The sequence below is a fragment of the Acinonyx jubatus genome, chromosome B2, assembly GCF_027475565.1.
Source record: "Acinonyx jubatus isolate Ajub_Pintada_27869175 chromosome B2, VMU_Ajub_asm_v1.0, whole genome shotgun sequence".
Lineage (NCBI taxonomy): Eukaryota > Metazoa > Chordata > Mammalia > Carnivora > Felidae > Acinonyx > Acinonyx jubatus.
This window is the reverse complement of record NC_069385.1, coordinates 146,245,564-146,255,994: the sequence shown is the minus strand read 5'-3', so window position 1 is coordinate 146,255,994 and position 10,431 is coordinate 146,245,564. Positions and strand designations below refer to the sequence as shown.

The 10,431-nt window shown below is 57.2% G+C and overlaps 3 non-coding genes across 3 annotated transcripts; all 3 read left to right on the top strand.

The window, feature by feature from the left end:
- The first annotated feature begins 4,693 nt into the window (after positions 1–4,693).
- Positions 4,694–4,766, top strand: TRNAR-ACG (transfer RNA arginine (anticodon ACG)). The gene has a single exon. It is a non-coding gene; the product is annotated as a tRNA-Arg (tRNA).
- A 4,625-nt stretch (positions 4,767–9,391) lies between these two features.
- TRNAV-CAC (transfer RNA valine (anticodon CAC)) lies at positions 9,392–9,464 on the top strand. The gene has a single exon. It is a non-coding gene; the product is annotated as a tRNA-Val (tRNA).
- Positions 9,465–9,850: 386 nt separating this feature from the next.
- On the top strand, positions 9,851–9,923 carry TRNAA-AGC (transfer RNA alanine (anticodon AGC)). Its single transcript has one exon. It is a non-coding gene; the product is annotated as a tRNA-Ala (tRNA).
- The last annotated feature ends 508 nt before the right edge of the window (positions 9,924–10,431 follow it).

The following is a 10,431-nucleotide window of genomic DNA, read 5'->3' as shown; positions in this document are numbered from 1 at the left end:
TTTTAAACAGAGACAGCAGGGAGGAAGGTAGAGTTCACATACTTAGGATGTCACTGAGTGTCCCTACCAAGGGGGACACAGGAGAGGACCGCGAGCTTCTACTCTTGAAGAGGTTAGGATGTCACAGGATTAAAGCTGAAACAGAACGATTAAAAGAAGAAATAAGAGAAAAGGTAAGCCGGGACCATCAGCAGGAAGACAGGGGACAAGAGGCGACGACCGTGCCAGGGAAAGCTGAGCATCAGAAAAAAACTTGACTTCTCTCGACATCACCGAGGAACAGATTTGGCGTCTGCTATTTTTTTTTCCCCCTTTCTGTCAACAGGTATTGGCTGAGATATTCTTGCATGGAAAGCACTGGGCCGAGTGTGACGGGAGGTTAAGTCGGGGCTCTTGTCCTCCAGGGACTTCCAGCCCAGGGACACCCAGAAAAAGCGTAGTAACAACGCAAGGCTGTGAGGGCCCATGCAGGGTTCCAGTGAGGGGAAGGCTCTTCGGCTCTGCTGGCCAGGGCACAGAGACAGGAGGGGACAGGGCCGGGAGGGAGGAAGCAGAACTCCGCAAGCCGAGAGGAGATGGGACTTGGATGGCGGTTTAAGGATGGGGAGAAACCCCAAAGGAAGTGAGAAAATCTAGCTCGTGTGCCTTCCCCTCACGTTTTTACAATCAGCACCCTTTTGTGTGAAGTGTGGGATAGGCCGTACCCGCGTCCTCATCCTAGTGGGCACCTTCGCGGGCTCGGCCCCGCTGTGGTGGGCCTTCAACCTCTCCATCCTGGGTGAGGGTAGAGGTCCCGGGCACTGCCCCCGCCCGTTCAGCGCCCTCTTGGCCATCTGCAGCGGTGACGTCACGGGCCGGATTCCTTCATCAAGATCGAGTAAGTTCTGCCCTCGAAAGGGAGGGCCCCGCACGGATCCCATCCTTCCCAGGAATTGTCGGCCCCTCTTTCCACCCCATGGGGGCCCGGTGGGGTGTCAGGCCTCTGGGGGGGACACCAGCCCAGCTGGAATCACCATTCTGGAATCACCATTCTAGAATCGGTATTCTAGATCTTTTTGCAGCTCCCTCTGCTTCCCACCAGTTGCCCTTGGCTCCCACCTTGAAGTCTGTGCCCTGCTTCTTTAGCATTCTAGGGACTCAGACCCAGGAAGGAAGGGCACCCTAGAGGGAGCTGCTGGCCTTTCTCCCCTCTCCCTTCCTAATTCAGACCACTTCACATTTGGTCGGATTTTCGTGATCGTCGCCCTCCTTCTGTCCTTCTTCCTGAGCTTTTTCCTCCTGGCCTTCCCTCAGCCCCTTCCTGGCACCAGAAACACTGCTTTCTCTTCACAGTCACCTTCTTCCTCCTAGGTAGGGGATAGGAGGGCGAGGACCCCCTGATGCACCTGGTACCGGGCCGGGGTGGTGGTCCTCTGGGCAGAGCCCCTCGGAAGCGGGTCGGGGACGACTGAGGAGAAAGCGAATCCAATGCAAATGAACCGGAGGAAACAGGGTCGGGGAGGTAGGGTGACGTAGCCCCTAAGGGACTGAGCCCTCAGGCCATAAACTAAGCTGACCGCACAGGTCGTCGTTGCCTTTCTTTCCTCACAGGGACCCGTGTGTTCCTTGGGTTATTGCTGCACAGTCTATACATCCAGAAACCAAGGAGCTCACACAAGGAAGCGAAAATCACTTTTCTCTACCCCTCCTTGATCCTTTCGCTCAGGGCCACACTGTTTTTCTTATCTGGTGAACATTCTCGGGGCTCTGCAAGTCCTGGGGGTAGATCCTGAATGCAGAGCAATCACCTGTGGGGCTCAGCCCTTCCCCTCAAGTGCTGCTGGTTCTGGGCGGGGATTGGAGCAGTGGTTCTGGGCCTGGATTGGGTGCCGTGAGTGGTTCTGGGCCTGGATTGGGCGCAGTGGTTGTGGGCTGGGATTGGGCGCAGTGGTTGTGAGCTGGGATTGGGTGCAGTGGTTCTGGGCCTGGATTGGGTGCCGCGAGTGGTTGTGGGCCTGGATTGGGCACAGTGGCATGTCGCCCGCCCACCGCGGCTGCTCCTACTCTATAAAGTCAGAGTTTTGCCTTCACCGAAGCCACAGAATCCACTCTCCTGAATCTTCGGTGAGGACCGTGTCTTGGAGATCAGAGAAGATTTGGAAGACGGATTCTAGCAGGACGAGGGGCAGGTCGGGGGGAGACGGGATGGACAGAGTAGTCCGCTCCCTGCACCACGCTCCCATTGGTCAAACCTGCTTTGAAAAATGGTTCATCGTTAAACTTCCTGACATGTATCAAGTAGCGTAGCGTTCCAGCTTCAAAACCGTCGTTCTTTCCTCGGGAATTCCCTGTTTCTGCAGCTTCCGTCACTTGTTGGCTCCGGTGTGTTTTACGGAAGCCAATTCCAAGTGGAACCCAAGCAAACACCAGTGGCCGATGAGGCCCGGCAACAGTCGTAGAGGAAACTGGGTAAACTGGGCTGGCCTGACCTCGGTGGCGGCAAGAAGGCTAACTGTAAGAGACACATCGCATCCAACCTGTAACTCAAGGCTTCCCGGCGACACACACTCGTGTTTCATTACCGCGTGAGACCAGAAGGAGTTGGCCTGTGACTAACCCGTGTTCAGATACGGGCTAGGATTCCAGGAGTTTAAGTTTTCGCAAGAGGGAAGACCCAGGTGGGGTCCCGGGAGGGATGAGTGTGCTTTGGCTGTTAGGGATTTGAAATGAGAACCTTCTCCTCACCCTGAAGATTCCTGAAGCCCAGCCACCCGCACACCGCCGTTCCCGGTCTCCCGGAAGTCGTCTCCTAAAGGTAACAAAGCTCGTTCCCCATCTGTGAGGCCCAAGTGTTGGCAAAAACTTCTCTGCCCTCTGGAAATTTCACGAGTGGAATCTCTTCACTGTTGTATTATTCAGGACTCTTTCTGGTGCCGGGAACGAAACCAGATCTAAACTACCTTAAACAATGAAAATCATTGGAAACACGCATGAGTAGCTCCTAGACTCAAAGAAAGCTTTGGTAGAATCCAGGCTACACAAGAGATTTGGGCGGGGGTGGGGGGAAGGACAGCTAGAATCCGAAGCAGGCTCCAGGCTCCCAGCTGTCAGCACAGAGCCATGATCTGATGTAGGTGAACGTAAGGAATAGAGCTCTCAGCTCTCAAAAATGCCTTAAAGGCTATTGATTTCATTTTATGTCAAACCCAGGGACGGACCTGACTCCCGCGTGGGTACCCCACCGCCAATCCCACGGCCCCCACGCCTCCTTGCCAACAGAAGCATGTTTTCCTTCACATGACAAAATCCCCTCCACCTCCTCGGCTTTGGAGGAGATAGACCCCCACTTCCGGCTCCAGAAGAAGAATTAGGATTGACCTAATCAATCACAGTGGGCCTGCTCCGGGGAATAATTCCCGCCAGTTATGCACATCTAGCCGGAAATCTACCGGGAGCAGACAGGAGACGTCGTCCTCCACAAGAGACAGAGGAAAGAGGCCTGTCTGGGTTTTTGTCTTGTTTTGTTTTGTTTTCCTTCCGGACTTTAAAGCTCGTGAGAGTTTGAGGAGCTGCAGGGAAACCGGCTGGAGCGTGAGATCCATCTGTTGAGACGGGACGGGGTGCAACGATTTTTTAAAAGTCTGGGTCCCGAGGACATCGTGGAGCCGCTGAATTAACCACGCGCTGGGCTTCCTCACCCTCTGGGCTTGTTGCGTGTGGCAAAGAATCCACTTCGTTTGGGCCCTTGAATGTTGTGGTTTCACCGGCTGTGGATCCATTGCCGAAGGTCTCCTGTTACTGGGGCGGCATCTTTAGAGGTCGCTGTCATGGACGCTGTGTGTCAGCATTCAGTTCTAAACCCTCCCGGTCCCCGGCATCGGGACAAACTCCAAAGCAACCACACAGGTGCCACGAAAAATGCCAGGCCCGTGTGCCTTTGGTTCGCTCAGCTTTCTCTTCCGTCTCATCAGGCTAGACACTCTCTTCGCTTAGGAAGCTTCTCGGCCACTGGCTCCAGCCCAGCCCTACTGTGCGTCACTAGCTTTAGACCTGCTGGGCCTGCCCAGCCCCGGCAGCCTCACAGCCGAACTCAGGAAACCAGACCCGCAGCGCTGTGCCCAGAACTCCTCGGGGCTTCCACCGAAACCTCCGGGTTAGGAGAGCGTGGATTCACACGCCTGCACGCAGGCCTTGCTCTCCCTCAATTCTTCAGGCACAGACGTTCACTGGGGAACTCAGTTATTGCAGACCCTGAGGGTGCTGCCCTCAAGGGACACGCAATTCAGTGAGCGACACCCCCCCCCCCCCCCCGGGCAAACGGCCCGTGGGCAACACAGCGCCATCTAGGGGAGCCCCGGGCGCTCTGCGCCGACGACAGCGGGAAGGCACAAAGCCCAAACTGGGTAAGAAGGAGTCTGACCCGGTTGGCGGTGTTTCCCACCGCCTGCAGTCACGCTGTCCCCGACCCCCGGCTTCCGGCAGCTCTCCAACAGCTAGGCCGCAACACCTCCATCATTTGGGGTTGGCAGGGGCTCGGCCACGAGGTCAGTGCCCTGAGCCGGCCGGACACCGAACTAATGAGTCCTCGAGGTAGACCGCGAATCCGGAAAGGGGCCGAGTGCACGCGAGCGACACCCAGAAACCAGGGGACGGAGGAATGCGAGCACCTGGGGAACACTAATTACTGATGCTTGAACGGTGGCCTCCGCCGGCGGGGCCAGTGGCGCAATGGATAACGCGTCTGACTACGGATCAGAAGATTCCAGGTTCGACTCCTGGCTGGCTCGGCGGCCCCCGTCCTTTTGGGGGCAGAGGGGGCGGTGGGGCTTACCACCTGCAGGGGCTGTTTTATTATGAGGAGTTGCATTAGAACTCTGGTTCCGTCCCCACACCCCTGAGGACGGAGGGAAGACGTACGAAGCAGGCCAGAGTCTGGCACAAATGGACTAATGACATCTTCGACACCAGCCCATTTTGCATGAAACCGTCTCCGGTTTGGGGACGCTCGCCCCTTTGTTACCGCTCCGAATCCTCTGACAATCCTGCTCCGTTTCCTCCGGTGCGGGGCCGTCGGAATCCACACCGCAACAATCCACAGCGACTTCATCCCGGATGGAGGAGAGAAGCTGGAGGGCGAGGACAGAACGCACGGGAATCATCCACCAGCCCCCCCCTCCACCCCGAGAGAGAAACAGCTGGGAGACGATGAGCCCTTCTCACGGTGACAGGGAAGACCTAGACCTTGTGGCTACCCAGTGGCAGGGTACGGGGCTGGGCTCAGCTGGGCGGCCTGGGGGCCCAGACGCACCGGGGCTCCCCCCGCCCCGCAGGTGCAGAGCAGCCGCCCCACGTGGCGCAGTGCGCGCCCTGCGCATCGCGCCCCTCCAGCCCCGGGCCTCCAAAGTGACAGGTCCCTGTGGCCGCTGCTGCTGCAGGGCTCGTCCCCACTGCGGGGGCGGGGGGGGGGGGGTGGTCACCAACGCACACGCCGACAGAATGGCAGAGAGAGGATCCCGGCCAGTAAAGGGACGGACGTCCTATCCTACTTCGACACCAACGCTGGACGAGCGCAGGGGGCAGCGGAGAGAATTCGGGTGACAGAAAAGAGAACAGAAGGGCCTGGGCTGAGCGGCTCCTTCCATCCTGGCGGCCCAAACTTTGTCTTTAAACTTTTGGAAGCGGAGATACGTTCCTGGAGTCCAAACTCAGATGCCACCAGCACTGGTCGCCGCTCCAGTGACAACCACTATTAACAGCGCCGATGTGTCTCCCACGGGCAAGTGTGTAGGGATTTGCACCCGCATTGGCTTCCTACTCGCAAACCCCGCGGTCCCAGACCTCCCTCTGTACATCCGCTTCGCTCTGCGCTGGAAATCCGTCACGAGGTCATCGCTCTCCAGATGACCCAGATCACCAGCGAGGAACCGACGTGAGCGGCTCGTGTGACTCGAAGAAAATAGGACTTGAAGGACTTGAAGAAAACAAACCTGAATCAGACCTCTCCAGGTAGGGGACCCTGCAGTGGGAAAGTTCCCATGTCCTCTGCCTCCCGCGATGACCCCACTTATAACTCAACCCACCCTGTCCGCCCCGTAGCCTGGCCTGTGTCTAGACCCACTTCCTGCTGTGACGCGGTACCCGGGTGACCCTCCCAGACCCGCCGAAAACAAAACTTCTTCCTCTCCCAGACCGTCAGGTTGACCAATGGCAAACAGGTACCTCCGGCCCCTTTGCTGCTGGATTCCTGCCCCGTTCCCGGGGTGCACCCCACCTTTGTGTCCAAAATGGAAGCATTTTCATTCTCCTGAAATTGGCTTCAGCCTCTGATTGCAGTCCCAAACCTGCTCTTTGTGAAGGGGACCGTGGGGGTAACACGTCTTCCTAACGTCTCTGTTGACTGGATTCATTTTGTTCTTAAAACAGCGATGTCGATTGACCTCTTGCACACGGGAAAATAAAGTCACGTTGAACCCCCACGTTGGGGTCTTCCGACGGGGAGAGGAAAGTCCCACCGATCACCCTGCTGGACCAATTCCTTGCCTCGGACCTCAAAACCGAGGCCCAATTCCTCCTCCGATGTCTGCATTACGGAATGCCTTTTCTCCACGCACAGGGCAGTGGTTCCTTGGAACCTCTCCATAGAATTCAATATGAGATCAGATTCGAAAGAGTTTCACACCCAAGGGCCTTGGGGTCAATGCCATCTAGCATCTAGGGACGCACTCTGACCACCTCCCCCCCAACAGCATGCAGTAGGCCCTCAAATGAAGATTTGCCGGATGAGTAAAGGTGTCCAACTCCAACAGAGTTACTGGAGAGTACTTCTGGCTAGACCCTCACGATAATGCCCTGACCTCCCGGCCTCCCGGCCTTCGCGCTCAGTTTAGTGCTGCCCCCTGTTGGAATGTTACTGAAATGCAAATTCAGATACAGCCCAGACTAAATTCATTTACCAGCAAACTTAGCTACAGAGACTGTCCAAATGCTTTATCCTGACATCCAAAGCCATTCGTGAGGAGGGCTGGCCCGTCGAACACCTTCACTCCTGGAATTTTTTCCCATGCACGCTCGAGCAAAAGTAAGTCCTTCCTAATTTGCCTTCAAACCCTGTTGTTTCATTCTTCAGGGACTTGGCAGATTCTCTTGGGTTAAAGCAGATGAACAGCTTCTCATCCTCAAAACAGTTGTGAGCACCTCCTTGAGTGGAGGTGCACAGAGAAAGAGAACAACGAATTGAGAAAGCTCAGATTTTTCTTCCCCTTCTGGCCTGATTTGACAGGCAGTGCCCGGAAAGAAGCACAGATTTTCTTCCGAATGGAAGAAAACCCAGCTTCCGATCAAAGCCTTAGATCCAGTTTCGGGGGGGGGGGGAGGCAATGACAGCGGTAGATCCCAGACCGCCACACTCAGATTCCCACTGAGGGCGCCACAGTCACAACCTGAGTAGTAACCGCTACATGATCACGGCCGGCCACTAGCAAAAGCCGATCACTTCCATTTCTTACAAATTAATCGTGGCAACTGCCTCTTCCTTAAGCCACTAAGAGCTCCAAAAGGGGTGCTGTGTGATTGCCCAGCAGAAACGAGTATTCAAAAACGCCACGGGTGACGCGTTCTTGCCTCCTTTCGGCTGTGCGCAATTATCTCGTCCGTTCCAGGAAACCAGAGGGCCCCCCAGCGAGCATGTGGCCTCAGTTTAAGAATGGTTCCTCCTTGAATTGACCCTATGAAAGAGTACAAGACAGAGGGAAACTGTCCCCTCCATGCCACCAATGTCTGAACAGGCGATAGCTGGGACCAGCATCGTCCTAGACACCGCCAGGATCTAGACCGTCAACTTTTCAAGAAGACTTTACCCTAGAGGAAGTATGGGAAATGTAACAGCAATTTCACATAGTTTCCGGTACAGAATTAAAAAAAAAAAAAAAAGATGAAGAGAGAGACAGGTGGGGCACTGATGCAGTTAGAGAGGTCGGGGAAGGGCTCTCTAAGGCCGTGACATTTGAGTAATGGTCTCCGTGATGCAAAAGAGTCAAGTCTGGACACAGAAGAATTGAGAGGTTGACAGCTGGGGTGGGGACCTCTCTGGCCCTTGTTGCCAGAACCTGATGCTGGGCTCTTGGTGTATCTAAGGCTTCGGCTCAAGGTGAAGAAGAGGAAAAGCCGTCAGCGTGGGATGAGATGCAGGGACGTCCCACGGGCCAGCCCCCTAGGAGTCGTGACCTTCCCGAACTCGCCCTTGCTGGAACTCTCACTAGATCTGACACCTGCTGGGGAAGCAATTACCCTACAGCATTTTCTGCTGGGCATTTACTGTGTGACTGGGTCAACCTGCCGCTGACTGGGTCCCTTGACAGATAGCTGTCTTGGGGCACAGAGGTGGCCTTGGGAAAGGTTCTCATTGGTCCTGTTTGTGACCTAGCAGGCGATCCCCAGGAATTCGCCCTGGGTGTCATTAAAACGTGGGAGCACGACGGTAGGGGTGAGGCCCAGGCACCTTTAACCGCCTGCCGCCACGCACCGCCTGTTCCCGACGTGCCTGCGGGCGTTTTCTCTGACAACTCTGGGTCACAGCCTTCGTTTCCGTCACTCTGATCTCCGGGCCGCCCGGTGCAGAGGCCTCCGATCCACACTTGCCTCCATCTGACACCGGGCGTCATCCTTCTCCCTTTCCTTCCCGGGCTAAATAAACCTTCACGCAAATCTCAATCGCGGGGAGCAGGGGTCCCTTCCCGCCACCCCTGAAATCCCTTTCTTCGGCCCGGAGAACCAGGAGTGGCCGTCGGCGCATCCCCGGGCTCGGACGCCCCTCGCGGCCTGCCTGCGACCGCCTTCCGTCCCGCGGATCGCGGCCTGTCGGGCTTCTTCCCCTCCCCGTCCCGTCTGCGCCGAGAAAGAAGAAACAAAAAATCCAAAGTCCGTTATTACCTCCGTTTGAGCTTGCCGTGCAGGTCAGAAGCCCCGCGGTTGCCCGGGGGCGTGGAGGTCGCCGCCGCCGGCAGGGGGAGGACGGCGCGGGAGGGGGGAGAGGGCGGGCTCGCGTCCCCCCAGCCCCGTCTCGGGCGCAGTGCGGCTGCGGGGACCCCGCTGTCCCCGCCCGGCCGCCCCGAGGCACTTCGTCGTTCACTCCAGTAATGAAACAGGCCTCGCCCTCCCCCCAGGGCGTCCCTACGGCCGCGCCTGCGCTCCCCTCCCCCACTCCCCCCACCTCCCCCCGGTACCCTCCGCGCCCGCATACCCCCAGGAGCAGTTTGGCGCCTACGCTCCGCGGCGGTCGTGCTTCTCCGCCCTTCCGTGGGGCACATTCGGGGTCTGGCTGTTCGTCTGCAGTACCGACCGGGACCGCCAGGCGGCGCACGCTTACCCGGGCAAAGGCGCATCCCGGCACAGAGGAGAGGCGCCCCCACGCGGGGTTTCCGTGGTGTAGCGGTCATCACGCTCGCCTCACACGCGAGAGGTCCCCGGTTCGAGACCGGGCGGGAACAGCGTGCGCCTTTTTGCCTCCGCGACCCGGGGCCATCCCGCCGCCCCCTCCGGAGGCCGCCTCGGCGCGGGGGTGTGGGGGACCCGTCCCGGGGGACTCCCTCCCGACCCGAAAGGGCGCGCTTCTGTCCCGGAGAGCGCGCGACGGGAGGCTCTGGCGGCACCAGATCTTTTGGCGACTCTGTCCCCCTCCGCCCCCCGCGGAGGGACCGGTGACCGCCGCGCCCCGGGCCTGGCGGGTCTCGAGAAGATGCGCGCTCAGCTGAATCCACGTTCCGCGTCCATGAACTTGACCCGCCCGGTACTCTGGGTCCCCAAGGACGGGGAATAATGGAGACCTCGCATCTCCTTATTAAAGAAAACCTGGAGGGACCCACGGCACGTGTCTGGGGAATTAGCTCAGGTGGTAGAGCGCTCGCTTAGCATGCGAGAGGTGGTGGGATCGATGCCCACATTCTCCACTTTTGGCCTCGGCCCCGGCCCCACAAACCCCTAGCACGTAGACTGCTAGATTGTAAAATCTGTGACCCTGAAGGGCCAGGCCCAGCCAGTCGCTGTTTTTCTCCGTTGTCCCTTGCAGCCCTGCCCTAAGTGCAACACGGCTCAGGGACGTGCAACGCGCGTAAACCAGATTCAGAGAGTCCAGTAAACCCAAGAGGGATAAATCCAAAGAAAATCACACCCGAGCACATCACAGTCAAACCGCTGAAGGTGAAAGAAAAGCACGTGAAAGCTGCCAGGGAAACGAAACCACAATCTGCATGTTTGTGGAATTCTTATCAGAAACCATAGAAGCTAGAAAGACAGGGAAGGATGTTTTTCTAAATGCTAAAAGAAAATAATTGTTAAGCTGAAATTTTATCTGTAACAAAAATATCCTTCGGACAGGAAGGTGAGATAAATACATTTCTCACTTGAAAGAGGACCGAGAAAATCCACTGGTATCAGAACAGCTTTAAAAAAAAAAAA